Source organism: Schistocerca serialis, chromosome 9 (genome assembly GCF_023864345.2).
Source record: "Schistocerca serialis cubense isolate TAMUIC-IGC-003099 chromosome 9, iqSchSeri2.2, whole genome shotgun sequence".
In the NCBI taxonomy this organism is placed as follows: Eukaryota; Metazoa; Arthropoda; class Insecta; order Orthoptera; family Acrididae; genus Schistocerca; species Schistocerca serialis.
Window position 1 is genome coordinate 301,596,539 of NC_064646.1, and position 19,741 is coordinate 301,616,279.

Consider the following 19,741-nt stretch of genomic DNA (forward strand, 5'->3'; position numbering starts at 1 on the left):
TGCTGGGTGCGTCTGACACTCCAGTTTTCTGTCCGTCTAGGACCGTAAGATCGCCACTCATTGTCACTGTAAGACATTTTTGCCTTGTTTGTTGTGTCAATTCTCTGCTTAGTCTGAGATAACGTCCGGTACAAATCAGTGCTCAGATGTACCCAACACGGAAACACGGATTCACGTTGATAAAATGTAGAGGAGCAAAGCTGCCGAGGATAAGCGACGGGAGAGTTTGGGCACCCAAGGGGTTATTCTCGTCAGCTGGAAAAGACAAACAAATATCTGTAAACAATGTATCTGGATGCAAGCTAACAAAAACAAATAAAATAACAACAGAAAGAAACCTCAACTATCTTGCAGAATATAAGATAAACGACACGAGAAAACACATCAGGAAACAGGCCCCTGCAACCAGAATCAGTGGAATAGAAAAAGTGCATAGCTCAGTTAAGAATAGCTGCAAAGGCAAATACAAAACCAAACCACCACAGATCGAAACCAAGGGAATCTACAGTTGAACGAGTCGAAAATAGACCGGTATTCTGCTTATCGGTAGAACGAAGACCCGAAATGAATGATGCTTGTGGGTTCGAGGTATAATCAGCGTAACTTAACTAGCAATAATAAAATAATAATAATAATAATAGCAATTATGGAAATAACGACAACGTCAGTATTAAAATTTCTAAGAAATATAGTCCTTCTTCCAACACTAATTAAAGTAATAGAATTTACTCCACTGAATACCAAATCAAATGTCAAGTTTAGAAGGCAAACCCTCATAAAAACAGGATTAAGATAGGATGACTGCCCGTCACCACAACTATTCAAATGTGCACTGAAATACGTAAATGAGGGAATGGTACAAAAGTAACCCAAAGAGCGTAAGTTCTGGAAGTATGAAAAACGATATACGCTTGAAATGCTTGGGATTTGCTGATGATGTTGCTCTCCTAGCCAACAATGTTCAAGAAACTGGAAAACAAGTTAAATCGCTACAAGTATTAGAACAAGAAATCGGCCTTAGAACGTGGTTTCAAGAAACAGAGATTATGCTAACTGATCCACCAGTTGCGATCAAAACTGCAACAGGAGAAGAGGAAATGAAAATTGTGGATGAGTTTACATATTTACGTGAAACCATAACTTGCAATGTAATTGAGAAACCGACATGGAGAAACGGAATAAAAACAGAACTAAGCAATTTATATTACCAGAAACACGTGCAAAATTAAAATATTGTAAAACAGTTATAAAGGCAGAAATAACATATGCTGGTGAAACCATCTTCAAAACACCCAATAGAGCAGCAATTGACGGTATACTGAAGAGAGAAAGAAGAGTAACTGAATCTATATTTTTAAATGGACTTAAGTCAGCTTACACACATCTGTGGAAAATCGACAAGAACTGTTTAAATGTTAAAATAACTACCAATAGCCATATTTCTTTACTTTTCGTGTAATATGATTCAAATATGATTATCTGACAACAGAATGGATTTCTAATGTAATATTAAAGTAAAGTGACTAGTAAGTTCATTCATCGTTGTAGAAGCTCTAACTCAAACCACTCTGGTGCTATCAAAAATAAAATGTGAATAAGTTCCAACAGAGTAAATTACCTTTCCTTGTCGTCCCTTTTTTAGAGTTTCTTCAGAAATACTGGTCTTCCTGTAATACGGCGGTCAACATAACTTGAAGTCTAATACCTCAGCAGCACCAGTTTCCGTAACAAGAAATTTATCTTCCTTCGAACTTGTAAGACTCACCTTTGTAACATCAGTCACCGTAAACAATGTGTTGTGTTTCCTTAGCTTCTTTTTATAATACCAAAATCTGTATCACAGGGCAGAAAACTCTGCCTCCTCACTGAAAACTATTGTTGAATTTCCCAGTAAGGATTATATTCAACAGTAACCGGTTGAGTGCCTGATTCTTACTTTAAGCTGAACTGTTGTCTGAAAAGAGATGACGTGCGGTGCACTTTTGTGGTATATCCTTCATATAATAATTCATAATTGAGTACATTTCATTTGTCTTCATCTTACCTTCACCTTCATGGTAGACAGTTGTATACTGTTCGTTTATCATAGTGCGTATGCTAAATACATTAACAGTAACTTGTCTGAATTAAAGCGCATCTTGCAATGGAAGTTTTGGTAAGAAGACGTTCTGCATGAAATCGAAAGACAGAGAAAGAATGTCGTCTTCTAATATCCTTGCTTCCGATTTCTCATTTTGAAAAGCAGTGTAAAATCTTCCACTCCTCTGATTATAAAGACACAGCTCAATCACAGCTCTACGCTTCGCTACATCATTTAGGTCGAGGAAACTTCATCTGAACATTTAGCTCCTCACATGTGCAAAAAGTGTCTATTTGTGGCCTTCAAAATTTATAATTAAAATTGTCCCTGAAAGATGGTTAGTAAAAGTAGTACCTTACTTTTTCTTGGGGATAATTTTCAAGGAATAATTTCCACATCAATTTGATGTTGAGATCAGTGCTTAAGTAATGTTGTGTTGGCCCACCTACATAATGGAATTCTGTCCACGGAAAGGCTGATATATGACATCGTTCAATCATACACTGCTGTTGGTAGGCTGTGTGTACCATGTCTTCCTCTCTTGTCTTCACGTCTCTGCCAGCAACTTTCAGGGCTGTCTACTTTTACGCTGTGTAAGGCGGGTGACCTTGAAACCGACTTAGTCGCTGGCGAGGCAGCAGCAGAGGATCGCGCTCTAGTTCTAACTAAATGCGATCCGCTGCTAAAAAGAACTTCCGGTGCGGCAACGCCCATCCGGTCGGGCTCTGATTGGCTGGCTGTGCGCTTATCAGTAGTGACGTAGCGCGCAGCTCTTATCAGGAACGACTACCGCGTGCTGGCTGCTACTGACGCCACTGCATCTCTGACCGTTCATGAAGCAACAGCATTGTACAGACAGCCATGCTTCACTCTAATTGAAGACACAGAAGCATGTTTATATTGTTGTACATATCTTTTACTTTAGGTTAGTCTGCAGGAGTTACGACTCCCGGGGAGGTGGGTGGGTAACTATTTTAATAAATATAACTACACATTGATCTTGCCAAAAGCCGAGATGCGATTCTTCTTAGTGTTTTAGTCTCTGGGACACTCTGGGGTGCTCTCTGGGTGACTCTGGGATGTCTTCTGGGTAACTCTGGGATTCTCTTCACGCTGACGCTGAAAACTCCTGCATATAGTTCCAAACATAATCTGTCTCTTGTACTTCCACTAAGTATGTGACATTTAAAGCTCGCAGAATTAGTTCTTGGAGTGTCGTTCCTCGGGCGCCTCTACGTTATATCATGTCAATCAATCAGTCTTTGAAGAAATATATTTTATCATTTAATTGCTGTAATATTGTGAAACTGTGTAAATATATCCAGCCAATTTTCTTTTCCGTTTTCCCTAGCAATTTTGTGCACACCTATAATAAGACATGTACTTTTGTTGAGACCAATTTCAGATAATGTAATATATACACGAAAATGAAAATTATCTACCTATTCGTATATAAAATGAACGTATTTCATTATCTAGAGGCGTTTAGTGTAGAATACTCTTTTAACACAATCTTGCTAACTTATACTGGAATAAATGCTACTGGTTAAGAATGGTTGGTTGGTTGGTTGTTTTGGGGAGGGAGACCAGACAGCGTGGTCATCGGTCTCATCGGATTAAGGAAGGATGGGGAAGGAAGTCGGCCGTGCCCTTTCAGAGGAACCATACCGGCATTTGCCTGGAGTGATTTAGGGAAATCACGGAAAACCTAAATCAGGATGGCCGGACGCGGGATTGAACCGTCGTCCTCCCGAATGCGAGTCCAGTGTCTAGCCACTGCGCCACCTCGCTCGGTAAGAATGGTCCGAAATCACAGTACACAGACCCAACACAAAAGCATGGGATTTTAAAAAAATTATTGTACATTGTAGATTCATGTTTTCTAAACATAAACTTAGCGCACACAAATAATGGACACAGGCTCATAAAACAGAAACATGGAATTATTCATGTTCTCTGTATACTGCACGCTGTTTCAGTAAGAAAAAAAAACTGTCAAACAATACAGGTATTATGTGATCTGGTTACAAAATAAAAATGCCTAGTATTTAGGTGGCGTAATACATTATTCATTAACTACAATAAAAAAGTTGCTACTTACTTGCAAGTGAGTGCAGGCTGTTTTGCTGAAGTTCTTTCCCCTCGTTGATTCATATAGATCTCACTTCTATCCATGCAAATTTTATTTCATTGACTTTATAACATTCCAGCTGAGTAATTCTGTTTCGCGTTTTCGAATTACAGACCTGATCTTCAATACTAATGTCACTTTTGGAAACACTCATTGTATGAGACAATAATGGCAACATATAATGCAATGCACATTTAATGGGATGGACGACAACGACAACAGTCAACAACAGTACAAAAAATTGCAGCATAGTGGTGTGATTAGAAATCATTACAAATAATGCTGCCATTTACGTTTCATTTTCAAAGGGGCATGAGTCATGAGTCATGGCTTTTCTTTTGTAAAGGGGCAGTAATCGTTGACTGATGCCACCATTAAAGTATCACTGTTCCTCAGTTTATTATAAAATACACTCTAACTGGCTGACTGCAGTCCTTTTAATGTCAGTTGGTGCAGAAATATACGAAGTATCTGATGCAATAGTAAAATAAACTCATAAAATCGCTGGCTTATACCGATTTAAAAATATACCATTCAATTAGAACATGTGTAAGTAAAGGGTATCATGGTAACGCGCGTTAGAAAACAGCGTCAAATGAAATAGCATTCAAGAAAACAGAATCGGTAATGAGCATGATCGGGAAAAAAACCATCTTATCAAAACACCACGAAGCAGAATTAATAAGAGAATAACAGACAATTTGTGAAATAGCAAGAGCAACATTAGATAGATTGCAGAAATTAAGGAAACAATAATAACATTCCAAACTACAACAAAAGCGTAAAAAAGAAAAGAGACAAAACCAAAATACTGCAAGACAAGCAACGCAGACTACAAATTAAGGTCAATAAAAGGATAGCAGGAAGGGTGATCTTAAATGAAGACAGAAAAATAATCTGAAAGAATGAAGACATATTGGGCAGACAGCAGGAAGAAAACCTTTTCTGCAATAAAAAATTATAATAATCCTTAGTATAACCACTGTAATAACGAATTGTACTATTAAAGTATTATTGAAATGTGTTACTGGATAATAACTCCTTGTAAAAACCTTTGTATGATTGACTAGAACGGTTCAATGAGGGCATACAATAAATAATAATAATAACAATAATAATAATAATATACAAAGTCAATAATGAAATCTTTGCAGAAAATCGAAAATTGCCCTTCTTAATGCACGGGATTTACTCTAGATAACAGGAATCAAGCCAGTTGGAGCCATGATAAACTAGACGATCCTGAAGGAAACGATGCGGAATAAACAGAAATAGTCACTAGAATCCATAAATTGATTGGTCGAAAGTCGGAGGAATGGTTGCTCCGTTTGAAAACGTGCCGTTTATGACCCCGAATGCTGCAGCTAGGTGCGGCACATGGAATGATTGTAGAAACGATATCTGAGCAGTCAGTTACAGCCAAATGTGTAGTGAAGGTGGCAGTGCGTTGCGAGTGACCAACTTTGTACGTGGGACGATAATACGTGAAGGATGCTGGGATCAGAGAAATCAGAGAATGGACTAGAATTCGGTTTTTCGGTCAACTGTGCCTAGGGTGGATCTTCATTATCGCAGAGACGGTGTATCTACACGCGTTAACAGCCACACAGGACGACCACAAGTGTCTGCAGAGAAACACGGGGCGGCCGCCGCCGATTTGAATATGGAACGCCAGAAATACACTCCTGGAAATTGAAATAAGAACACCGTGAATTCATTGTCCCAGGAAGGGGAAACTTTATTGACACATTCCTGGAGTCAGATACATCACATGATCACACTGACAAAACCACAGGCACATAGACACAGGCAACAGAGCATGCACAATGTCGGCACTAGTACAGTGTATATCCACCTTTCGCAGCAATGCAGGCTGCTGTTCTCCCATGGAGACGATCGTAGAGATGCTGGATGTAATCCTGTGGAACGGCTTGCCATGCCATTTCCACCTGGCGCCTCAGTTGGACCAGCGTTCGTGCTGGACGTGCAGACCGCGTGAGACGACGCTTCATCCATTCCCAAACATGCTCAATGGGGGACAGATCCGGAGATCTTGCTGTCCAGGGTAGTTGACTTACACCTTCTAGAGCACGTTGGGTGGCACGGGATACATGCGGACGTGCATTGTCCTGTTGGAACAGCAAGTTCCCTTGTCGGTCCAGGAATGGTAGAACGATGGGTTCGATGACGGTTTGGATGTACAGTGCACTATTCAGTGTCCCCTCGACGATCACCAGTGGTGTACGGCCAGTGTAGGAGATCGCTCCTCACACCATGATGCCGGGTGTTGATCCTGTGTGCCTCGGTCGTATGCAGTCCTGATTGTGGCGCTCACCTGCACGGCGCCAAACACGCATACGACCATCATTGGCACCAAGGCAGAAGCGACTCTCATCGCTGAAGACGACACGTCTCCATTCGTCCCTCCATTCACGCCTGTCGCGACACCACTGGAGGCGGGCTGCACGATGTTGGGGCGTGAGCGGAAGACGGCCTAACGGTGTGCGGGACCGTAGCCCAGCTTCATGGAGACGGTTGCGAATGGTCCTCGCCGATACCCCAGGAGCAACAGTGTCCCTAATTTGCTGGGAAGTGGCGGTGCGGTCCCCTACGGCACTGCGTAGGATCCTACGGTCTTGGCGTGCATCCGTGCGTCGCTGCGGTCCGGTCCCAGGTCGACGGGCACGTGCACCTTCCGCCGACCACTGGCGACAACATCGATGTACTGTGGAGACCTCACGCCCCACGTGTTGAGCAATTCGGCGGTACGTCCACCCGGCCTCCCGCATGCCCACTATACGCCCTCGCTCAAAGTCCGTCAACTGCACATACGGTTCACGTCCACGCTGTCGCGGCATGCTACCAGTGTTAAAGACTGCGATGGAGCTCCGTATGCCACGGCAAACTGGCTGACACTGACGGCGGCGGTGCACAAATGCTGCGCAGCTAGCGCCATTCGACGGCCAACACCGCGGTTCCTGGTGTGTCCGCTGTGCCGTGCGTGTGATCATTGCTTGTACAGCCCTCTCGCAGTGTCCGGAGCAAGTATGATGGGTCTGACACACTGGTGTCAATGTGTTCCTTTTTCCATTTCCAGGAGTGTATATTTCTACCTGGTCTGTAGTGATACAAGTGCACCGCATAGGCTGCAGCAGTCGAAAACCGACTCTTGACACAGTAGCTTCACATAACCTTTTCTCGCTCAGTGTGTGAAGGAATAGGAAAGAAACGGAAGAAAAAACAAACACTAAGCTGAAAAGAAGAGGAAGCAAGAAAGAAGAGAGACACAATGAAACAAAGATGCTTTTATCTAGTCAAAATGAAATTTTCTAAGGGGTAGAAGCAAAAGTGTTTAGTCATGTCTAGAGGAAAAATGAAATTTTCTAAGGGGTAGAAATAAAAGTGTTTAGTCATGTCCCGGTTACGAAACTAAATTTCCTTTAATTGATCATTACTATTATCAATCTATTCCAAGACTATATGTAATACTGATTACGTAATTTACCAATAATTATTTTTTTCAAGTGCTAGTATTAACGCAAGACCCACTGTGGTGGATGATTCAGCTTGTAAAACGCATGTTTGAACATCATATTCCTTAGATAACCCATCTGCTACATGCATACATTATAGTATGGACCTGACATCTATGGTAGTAAAATTACGACGTATGTGTTATATATGCTTAAATATCTCAAGAACATTCCCGCAATAGATCATACATTGCTTCATTAATCACCTTACAACAATAAAGAAAATAAATGACCGTTCAAGTCGACAGTAATTATGCTCTGACTACTAAACTACTGTGGGGAGTGCCCAGTATAATCATTGTAATCATTATTATGGTTATTATTATTTATTATCACTTCTGCTTTTGCCGCGCGGGATTAGCCGAGCGGTCTAGGGCACTGCAGTCATGGACTGTACGGCTGGTCCCGGCGGAGGTTCGAGTCCTCCCTCGGGCATGGGTGTGTGTGTTTGTCCTTAGGATAATTTAGGTTAAGTAGTGTGTAAGCTTAGGGACTGATGACCTTAGCAGTTAAGTCCCATAAGATTTCACACACATTTGAACATTTGAACTACTGCTGTTATTATTGTGAGTTTTAGTGGTCAGACAAAAAGCATTGGCAGCGTGAAGACTTTCAGTTTCTGTCAGTTCGGAATTAAGGAGTCCAGCAATCAGACTATCTACAAAGAGTCAGTATAGTGCATAGATTTTAACTTGATTGATCTGAAATGGGGGTCCAGGGAGTGGGTGAAGCAGGTATTACAAGAGATTAGAGTGCTGCAGAGAAAACATGTTTTGTAACAAATGTTTACAATCAGTGTGGATAGTGACATTTCTTTCTGTGATTTAGTTCATAACTGTATGAAAAAAACTGTTAGAAATAGGCATTGCCTATTGTAACATTGTCTCAGTAGCGTCGACAAAAAGTAAATATCAATTACCTTCCGTCATTTTGAAAACAAAACTGTTCACATTAAATTATTTCACTTTCTGAAGTTTAGTTTATCGTTAATGCTGATGACTGCGGGAAGAGGGAGGATATATGTACATACGTACGCTGAGGTGACAGAAGTAATGGTACCTGCTAATGTCGTGCCGGACTTCCTTTTGGCCGGCGTAGTGCAGTAACTAGATGTGGCGTGGACTCAAGTCGCTGGTCGCCTCTTGCAGAAATACAGAGCCATGCTACGTTTGTAGCCATTCATAATTGCGAAACAGTTGCCAGGGCAGGATTTTTGGTGCGAATTGACCTCCCGATTATGTCCCATAACTGTTCGATGTAATTCATGTCACGTACTCTAATTGTCCAGAATGCTCTTCAAAGCAGTCATAAACAACTGTGGTCCAGTGACGTGGCGCATTTTCATTCATAAAAATTTCATCGTTGTTTGATAACAGCAGTAGTTCAATGAACAGCAGCAAATGGTCTCCACGTAGCCGGACGTAATCATTTCCAGTTAATGATCGTTTCATTGGACCATAGGACCCACTCAGTACCATGTAAACACAGCCCACATTATTATGGAGTCACCAACAGTCTGCAGAGTGCCTTGCTGGCAACCTGGGTCATAGCTTTGTGGTGTCTGCGCCACACTCGAAGCCTGCCACCTGCTCCTGCCATCTAAAATCGGGACTCATCTGACCAGGCCACGGTTTTACAGTCGTCCAGACTCCAACCAATATGTTCACCAGTCCACGATAGGCGTTGTCGGCGACGTCGGTCGCCTGCTGCTATAGCCCATTAATGCCAATTTTCGCCATAGTGTCTTCGTGGATACGTTAGTCGAACATCTCATATTGATATCTGCGGTTATTTAACGCAGTGTTGCTTGTCGGTTAGCATTGACAGCGCTACGCAAACTCCGCTGCTCTTGGAGGGTTCGTGAAGGCTGTCGGCCACTGCGTTGTCCGTGGTGAGAGTTAATGCCTAAAATTTGTTATTTTCGGCAAACCTTTCGCTCTGTGGATCTCGGAATACTGATTTCCCTAACGATTTGTGTGTGAAATGTTATGGGACTTAACTGCTAAGGTCATCAGTCCCTAAGCTTACACACTACTTAACCTAAATTATCCTAAGGACAAACACACACATCCATGCCCGAGGGAGGACTCGAACCTCCGCCGGGACCAGCCGCGCAGTCCATGACTGCAGCGCCACAGACCGGTCGGTTAATCCCGCGCGGCCTGTAACGATTTCCGAAATGAAATGTCCCATACTTCTAGTTACAACTACCATTCCGCGTTCAAGGCATGTTAATGCCCGCCGTGTGGCCGTAATCACGCAGGAAACTTTTTCACATGAATCACCCACAAATGACCGCTCTGCCAGTGTACTGTCTTTTTTACTCTGTGTACGCGATACTAACACCATTTGTATACGTGCATATCGCTATCGCATGACTTTTTGACACTTTAGTGTAAGTATTTATGTTTCACAGCTCCTGCTAATCCATTGGGACATTTTAACCAAACTCGGCAGACATATCATTTACTGTCTGGAAAGAAACGCTACTGGGGTGAGACCACCTGCATGTCAAAGGGTTGGGGACGGGTGTGAAAGAGCAGTGTAGCCCACGATTCGCGAATATTCGTATTTTAGTCATCCAAAATTTTAAGATGAGTACACTAGTGACTCTCAAGAAACTTTACACATAATTTCACCGAGCGAGGTGGCGCAGTGGTTAGCACACTGGACTCGCATTCGGGAGGACGCCGGTTCAATCCCGCGTCCGGCCATCCTGATTTAGGTTTACCGTGATTTCCCTAAATCGCTCCAGGCAAATGCCGGGATAGTTCCTCTGAAAGGTCACGGCCGACTTCCTACCCCGTCCTTCCCTGATCCGATGAGACCGATGACCTCGCTGTTTGGTCTCTTCCCCCAAACAACCCCCCAACATAATTTCAAACGTTTTCAAAAGCTTTCTCGCTGACAAAAGAAAGAAAATGATGAGATGAAAAAGTTGATCGCTTGCTACACTTTCGCTGTTAATGCAATAAAACCATCGCATGAAGCATTAGTATACTTCTTCTTTATTGCTAATTGTATTCGCTACACACTTTGCAAACAGTGTTCACATATATCGCTGCATGTAACAGCAAAATTATATTACAGTGCGACGCATACGTCAGCAGATATGACGTCATAAACACAGCCACGCGCGATAAACTGCTGCATCACCCATAGGGTTTTAATTTACACACACCTAAAAATGTTTTGCATTTCCTCGGTTCCGAGAGTTCCGGACCTGTATAGAAATATGGAATAGAGATCAACATAAACATCTTTTCCGCTCTTTTTATTGCTCATGAAAACCCCACATCTCATGTTGTACCACCATACAACCAGACCTTCAGAGGTGGTGATTCAGATTGCTGTACTTACCGGTATCTCTAATGCCCAGTAACACGTCCTCTTGGATTGACGCATGCCTGTATTCGTCGTGGCATACTATCAACAAGATCATCAAGGCACTGTTGGTCCAGATTGTTGCACTCCTCAACAGCGATTCGGAGTAGATACCTCAGAGTGGTTGGTGTGTCACGTCGTCCATAAACAACCCTTTTCAATCCATCCCAGGTATGTTGGATACGGTTAATGTCAGGAGAACATTCTGGCCACTCTAGCCGAGCGATATCGTTATCCAGTTCGCGTCATAACACGACTTCCTCTGGCTGCACGAATAGCATTACTGAACATAGAGCGTCGCCGTCAGTGTTCCTCCGAGCCATAATCCGTTGGTAGCGGTCATCCACTGCAGTAGTAGCACTTGGGCGGCCTGAGCGAGGTATGTCATCGACAGTTCTTGTCTCTCTGTATCTCCTCCATGTCCGAACAACATCGCTTTGGTTCCCTCCGAGGCACCTGGACACTTCCCTTGTTGAGAGCCTTTCCTGGTACAAAGTCTACAATGCGGACGTGATAGAACCGCGGTATTGAACGTCTAGATATGGTTGAACTACAGACAACACAAGCCGTGTATTCCTGGTGGAATGACTGGAAGTGGTCGGCTTTCGGACCCCCTCCGTCTCACCGGCGCTGTTCATGCATGGTTGCTTACATCTTTGGGTGGGTTTAGTGGCATCTGTCAACAGTCAAAGGGATTGTGTCTGTGATACAATATCCACAGTCAACGTCTATCTTCAAGAGTTCTGGAAACCAGGATGATTCAAATCTTCTTTGATGTATGTATTACTTTGTTGCTACTAATTCTACCCGCAATACTTTTCGCAGACAGTATCCACTTATGCCGTTGATTGTACCTACAAAATTACATCTTACATGACACATATTTCATGAGTTATCAGGTCAAATACTGAGATACGTGAAAAACAGCCGCATAATGCATGACATATTAATTTATTGCTTCTTTACTACTAGCTCTGTTCACAACACATTTCGCTGATAGTTATCACTTATACCACTGGATGTACTTGGAAAATTATGACGTCGTACGCCACATAGTTCAAGAGGTACGACGTCAAAAACATTGAGGTGTATAGAAATGATACTGCGGTGCGAAATTCGCAAGACATATGAATGAAGTATGTGTACAAACACATGTGAAGTGTGTTGAATATATGTGAGTACGCGGGAAAATCCTGGGCTTCCGATCTCGAAAAAATGTGTTGGGGGTAAGAGTTAACCAGCCACTTATTTCAGGTGAGCAGATAACGTCTAAAAAGAAGGGCGAAGGTTTATATGGACAGAAATCGAAGACCAAGGATGAAATGGACGCAGATAGGAGAGAGGGAGAGATGACAAAGAAAGGAAAGAGGAAGAGGTGGACAGAAGCAGGAGTAGGCAGAAACATGAGTAGGCACAGCAAGTGCGAGTAGGACGAACAGGGAGAGAGGGAGGAGGAAATGAACAGATTGAGGGAAGAGTAGGAGACAGACAGAGAAAAGAGAGAAGAGGAGATGGGGAGACACAGGGGCTGAAGGAGTAGATGGACAGAGAGAAGCGGAAAGTGGAGGTGGACTAATAGAAGTCGTACCTGGGGCAACTTAGTTATAAATATTACCAGCAGAGTGAAATCGTAGCAGCTGACTGCATATTGATTTTGTTCAGTTGGATTATACTCATCGCAAATAAGAGCACCAGGTAACACAGTCGGACAGTTTTATGTCGATCGATCTATGTTTCGATTTGTCGTGCCTTCGCGTACGTCGACTATCACCACTTAGAGGCCGATGCGAGCGTCACGGCTAACGAGGGACACTAATGAAGTTTCCTTTACGCTGTGTTTTCATGTGTGGTATTATACACTCTGTTGGCAACAGACGCATTTAATCTGCTGTCTTAATCCATATCAGATGGTAGTATGCTCACCCTGCGTTACAGTAAACGGGATTCATTTGTCGACATCTTGCACAATGAAGAACGGCCAATAAAAGCTGAGGGTCATCTAACCTAAAATTTTCATTCAAGAGAAAAGCGTCTCTTTCATAATTAAAGTCTGTGATGAATTCGGTGCTTGTCACATAGACGCCAGGAACTGTTTAACGATGTTAATAAGTAAATATTCACATATTACGACTAAAATAAATTGTACCACAACTTGTTCTGTGTTATTTCTGAATATAACGAAACCAGTTAACGGTTCAAGCACTGTATCGAGCGCTGCTACAGTTAGTGTATCTTCCAAGACAAGTCAAAGTCAGATCTCAGCAGCTTTAGACCCACTAAACAAAGTGACAAACTGAATAACACACAAGGATTCCACACCATTGTCAAAGAGCTCACTAATAGTACACTAGCGAATTCAAAAGGGGCAACACGATTGCAATCCCGCCTCCGGGAGATAGGTTTGCACTCTGCTGGCCATTTAAATTCTAGTGCCATGAAAACGGCGTGCAACAGAATCAAACTGGCATGAAATATACTATACTAATGGGTTGTTGCATAAGTTCGCAGCAATTCTCCACAAGTTTAAGAAACACAAAAAATACTCTTAACAGAGACTTTTGTCATCGGTAATTGTGGTGTGCATACATCAGATTAGTTGACTTGTCGCTCTAACGAAGTAGGCGAGTGTCAGCAATATGTCTCGTGGTCTTATTGTGGCGTGTTTATTTTCTGCCATTAGGTCAGACGATAGAAATGCCACTTGCACGCTTAGAGTAGCAGATTGACAGTGACCAACTTTAAACAGAACTTGATTAATTTTCACACATAATTATTAAAATAATAAAAATCATAGATATTACGTAACTTGATTCTGGATGCTGTTTACAATTGACAATCTGAAGTTCCTTTGCTCTTGGTACTTGAATCTTAATCTCACATATCTCTGATACTTGACAAAGTGTCTATTCATTTAACTTCATGGCTATATACAGAAATATGGTAATCTTATTAGGCGCAGACTGAAACTTGACTACAGACTAATGCAGACTAACTAATCGGAGGTCTGTACACTCATTATAATACCTCATGCGTTGAGGTATCACTGCGCAAGTGTGATCCGCGAGGAGAAAAGGTTCTACGTTAGCTGCAATCTCATTGGTTGCGTTACATATTAATACACGGATTGGCGGAAGCAGAATTTGGTCCGTCTCTAAGGCAGCGCCATCTCGTAGTGCGGAGATGGACGAGCGCTGCGCCTGCACTGTTGTGCTTAGTGGGGCGCGCTCTAGTGGGAAAGTTGTGTATGCGCTGACTGCGTGGAACTATGTACATAACAGTAATATATTCTCCTTCAGCCATTATAACAGTCAGCCAACGCTGTGGAAAGTTTTCGATTCCACGACTGTACAAATCACGTGGTTTTGAGGCAAAGAACTCGTCGGCCCATTTTCGGAGGGCATTTTTATCCAAAAAAGAAGTAAAGTGAAGGTTGTTCGATAGAGAGTGGAAAAGGTGAAAATCTGAGGACGCAATATCAGGTGAATAAAGTGGGTGCCGATAGACTTCCCAACCTAACTCCTGTGTAGGGTTTTTCATTGAGGAGTAGCATCACATCACGCAGCTTTCCTCGTCGTTGTTGTTGGATAACGTCTGCAAGGCGTCTCAATTGTTGCCAGTAAATGTTAGCTGTGTTGATTACACTTTGAGGAAGCAAATCGTCCTTCGCCACACCGTCGCTGTTCCTCCAGATGAATTACATTGTGTTATGTGGATGAGCACAGGTCTTTGTACGGATAGTTGGTGCTTTTTATTGGGTCCAGCCACTCCTTTCTTTTCCTTACGTTAGGATAAAGACATCAATTCTCGTCACCAGTAACGACACGGGATAGAAAATGATCGCTGTTGTTCACGAAACAGTTGATGATGAGCTAGCAGAGATCACATATGGACACCCGCTGATGTTTGCGATTTTGGCTTAGAGCATGCGGCCCATACACCCAATTTTTGAACTTTCCTCGTTGTATGCAAGCGTCGCACGATGTTGGAACGATCGGAGTTCACCAAATTGGTCAGTTCTCGAGTACACTGACCTGGATCACTGTGGATTAATAAGTTTAAACCATCCTTAACAAACCCCGAAGGTCTTGCAGAAGGAGAAGAGTCACTAGTGTCAAAACGATCTCTGTAAAATGAGAAAACCATTTTGTAGGCGTAGTCTGACCCATGACACTATCGCCGTATGCGGAGTAAATATTTCTGGCTGCTTCCCCTGTCCTCATTTCTCTATTGAACTCAAAAGAAAATGTTCCCATTTCTCCATTTGTCACTCTATTTTTTAGCGTCCATACCTCTAATTACCATCTCCAAACGATAAAATAGCTAAATGTAAACTCAATTAGCTTGAGTGACCTACAAATAAAAAATGGATGTCGATAAACGAACCCTCAGCAACTGGAATACCAACATGCTAATCAAAAACTTATGCACAACACTAGCACATGCTTGGATAAGTACAAAATTAACATTTCGGTCCAGGAGCGCAAACTAGATAGAATTTACGCCACATACACTGAAGCGCCAAAGAAACTGGTATAGGCATGTGTAATGAAATACAGAGGTATGTAAACAGGCAGAATACGGCGCTGCGCTCGGCAACGCCTATATACGACAACAAGTGTCTGGATCAGTTGTTAGATCTGTTATTGCTGCTACAATGGCACATTATCAACATTTAAGTGAGTTTAAACGCGGTGTTAGAGTCGGAACACGTGCGATGGGACACAGCATCTCCGAGATAGCGATGAAGTGGGGATTTTCCCATACGACCATATCACGGCCGCGCGGGATTAGCCGTGCGGTCTAAAGCGCTGCAGTCATGGACTGTGCGGCTGGTCCCGGCGGAGGTTCGAGCCCTCCATCGGGTATGGGTGTGTGTGTTTGTCCTTAGGATAATTTAGGTTAAGTAGTGTGTAAGCTTAGGGACTGATGACCTTACCAGTTAAGTCCCATAATATTTCACACACATTTGAACATTTTTTTTGAACCATTTCACGAGTGTACCGTGAATATCATGAATCCGGTAAGACATAAAATCTCCGACCTCACTGCGGCTGGAAAAAGATCCTGCAAGAACGGGGCCAACGACGATTGAAGAGAATAGTTCAACGTGACAAAAGTGTAACTCTTCCACAAACTGCTGCCGATTTCAATGGTGGGCCATCAAGAAGTGTCAGCATGCGAACCATTCAACGAAACATCACCGATATGGACTTTCGGAGCCGAAGTCCCACTCTATAACCCTTGATGACTGCACGACACAAAACTTTACGCCCCGCCTGGGCCCATCAACACCGACATTGTTAATGACTGGAAACATGTTGCGTGGTCGGCCGAGTCTCGTTTCAAATAGTATCGAGCGGATGGACGCGTACGTGTATTTAAACAATCTCATGAATCCATGGACCCGACACGTCAGCAGCTAGTGGAGGCTCTGTAATGGAGTCGGGCGTGTGCAGTTGGTGTGACATGAGAAACCTGGTACGTCTAGATACCGCTCTGACAGGTGACACGTATGTAAGCATCCTGTTTGGTCACTTTCATCCATTCATGCCCATTGTGCATTCCGACGGACTTGGGCAATTCCAGCAGGACAATGCGACACCCTCACGTCCAGAATTGCTACAGGGTGGCTCCCGGTACCCTCTTCTGAGTTTAAACCCTTCCGATGGCCAACACACTCTCCAGACATGAACATTATTGAGCATATCTGGGATGCCTTTCAAGATGCTTTTCAGAAGAGATCTCCAGCTTCTCGTACTCTTACAGATTTATGGAAGGCCCTGCGGGATTCATGGTGTCAGTTCCCTCCAGCACTACTTCCGACATTAGTCGAGTCCATGACATGTCGTGTTGCGGCATTTCTGCTAACTCGCGTGGACCCTACACGATATTAGGCAGATGTACCAGTTTCTTGGGCTCTTCAGTGTATATTGTGGTGTCACCGCCAGACACCACACTTGCTAGGTGGTAGCTTAAATCGGCCGCGGTCCATGTAGTACATGTCGGACCCGCGTGTCGCCACTGTGATCGCAGACCTAGCGCCACCACCAAGGCAGGTCTCGTGATACGAGAGAGCACTCGCCCAGTTGTACGAGAACCTAGCTACCGCCCAGTTGTACGAGGACCTAGCTACCGACCAGTTGTACGAGAACCTAGCTACCGCCCAGTTGTACGAGAACCTAGCTACCGCCCAGTTGTACGAGTATTCAAGAGAGATGTATTCCCAGGACTAATAAAAAGATAAGTAATAAGCATCTACATACTTTTCTTCTTATTCATTTATAAGTTCTCATGTTCCAGACTTCACGCCCGTCTGCTTTAGCCGTGCGTGCCCTATCGGCTACAGCGTTAGTGTAGCTTGTATTTTCAGCCATCTAAACTTCACGGTGTCGGCCCAGATACCGACACAACATTTATTGGCGACGAGCAAAAGAGTTTGTATTAATTCGTTTACAACATTGGCGACGGATTAAAATTTTCTTTGTGATTGCTTACATTTAATTGTGTCATGGCTTCGCCACATTCTCCAGATGTACTGTCCGAATTTTATCGCTTGCAGAATCAGCAGACGCAGGCGTTACTGGATGCCCTTGGACAGCTCGTCCAGGGTCAACGTACCATTCAAACCGATGCGGCCGCCGCCGCTTCTTCGCTACCGCTGCCACTAAACGCTGTTGCACCTCCCTTTCGACCATACGTGGCAGCCGATGAGACCTGGCACGAGTGGTCGCGCCAGTTCAACTTTCACCTCGCTGCCTACAGAATTCAAGGTAATGAGCGGCAGCCGTTTTTGCTTTCTTGTGTCGGTGTGTCCACATACCGTGTGATAGTGAAATTGTTTCCCCGACGAGACGTAGCAACTCTGTCCTACGAGGAAATTTTGTCTGCATTAGATGCCTATTTCAAAGAAACAGTTAATGTGGTTGCAAAACGGTATACGTTCTTTCGTACAAAACGTACGGCCGGTCAAACTAATAGGGAGTGGGTAGCAACATTGCAAGGACTTACTAGGGACTGTGCCTTTGAATGTGACTGTGGTCTTTCTTATTCAGATACAATGGTGCGTGATGCAATTGCACAGAACGTTTCTGATGTTCGCATACGGGAGCAAATTTTGAAACTAGTTAATCCCTCCCTTCAACAAGTGATAGACATATTGGATAGACAGGACACACTTGACTGTGCTCAGGAATCTTTTGAAACTTCGCCAGCCGTGTGTAACATTAACCGGCCCGCTGGACGCGCTGCGCGGCCCGGTCGACTGCCATCGCACAAACAAACGCAGCTGCCGCCGCGCGCTAAGCCATGTGTGCCGCGCCAGCACACAAATGCAGTGAAATCATGCCCGCGGTGTGCTACTAGACATTCGCGTGAACATTGCCCGTCACGCCAAGCTATTTGCTTTTTCTGCAATAAGAAAGGACATGTTCAAAGTGTTTGCCAGAAAAAGCTCAGATCAGACAATCACAATCATTCCAGGCCCTTTGCTTCGCGCCGGAATCGAACCAAGGACACTCAGGCTCGTGGACCTTCGCCTATGGACATTCATGTCGTTAATTCCACTTCGTCCAGTGACACTTTCTCTAACAGTGACTGTGTTCGTCCCACAAAAACTGTGCGTCGACGTCGCCGGAAATCACGTCAATTAGCAAGTGATTCTGTACCAGTGTCTGTTCCAATTGCACAAAACAGTCGCTTTTGTCGTCAGCAGAACAATAAACTTTTTGTGGACTTAGCCTTTGAAGGCAAAGTGATACCATTCCAGCTCGATACCGGAGCTGCAGTTTCATTGCTCAATCATGACACGTACAAACAACTGGGCAAACCTCCGTTGCGTTCCGCAAATGTTAAGCTAACTACATATTCCGGACAGAAAATTCCTGTGTTGGGACAGTGCAGCCTTCTTGCAACATACAAGGGACAAACAAAACTTGTGTCATTTTACGTTCTTCGGTCTTCTTCTGCAGTGAACTTGTTTGGTCTAGACTTGTTTCAGTTGTTTAACATGTCTATTGTAAATCAGGTCCTATCAGTGAATCAGACTGTGCCTACAGACAGTGTTTCTCGGCTGTGTGACGAATTTGCAGACATTTTTGCACCGGGCTTGGGTTGCGCTAAAAACTATGAAGCACATTTGGAACTGGAAGGAAACGCGCAACCGAAATTTTTCCGAGCGCGCAATGTTCCCCACGCATTGCGTCAGGAGGTCGCAAGAACATTGCACAATGTAGAATCACAAGGTGTGAGTGAATGTGCGCAATGCCTCTTTCATTTCAGCTCCGCTTCATCGCTTACGCCGTACAGGTGTTCCGTTTCTCTGGACGACGGAATGCGAACGCGCCTTTCGCCAGTTGAAATCGGCGTTGCTTTCTAATACTTGCCTCACGCCTTTCGATCCCCGGAAACCCCTTTTGTTGATGGTAGATGCCTCGGATTTCGGGATCGGTGCTGTGCTTGCGCACAAAGTTGGCTCGCATGATCGCCCTATTGCCTTTGCGCCCAAATTGCTCTCGTCTGCGCAAAGAAATTATTCACAGATAGAGAAAGAAAGATTTGGCTCTAGTGTTTGGTGTTACTAAGTTCCATGATTTCTTGTATGGTCGTCACTTTACC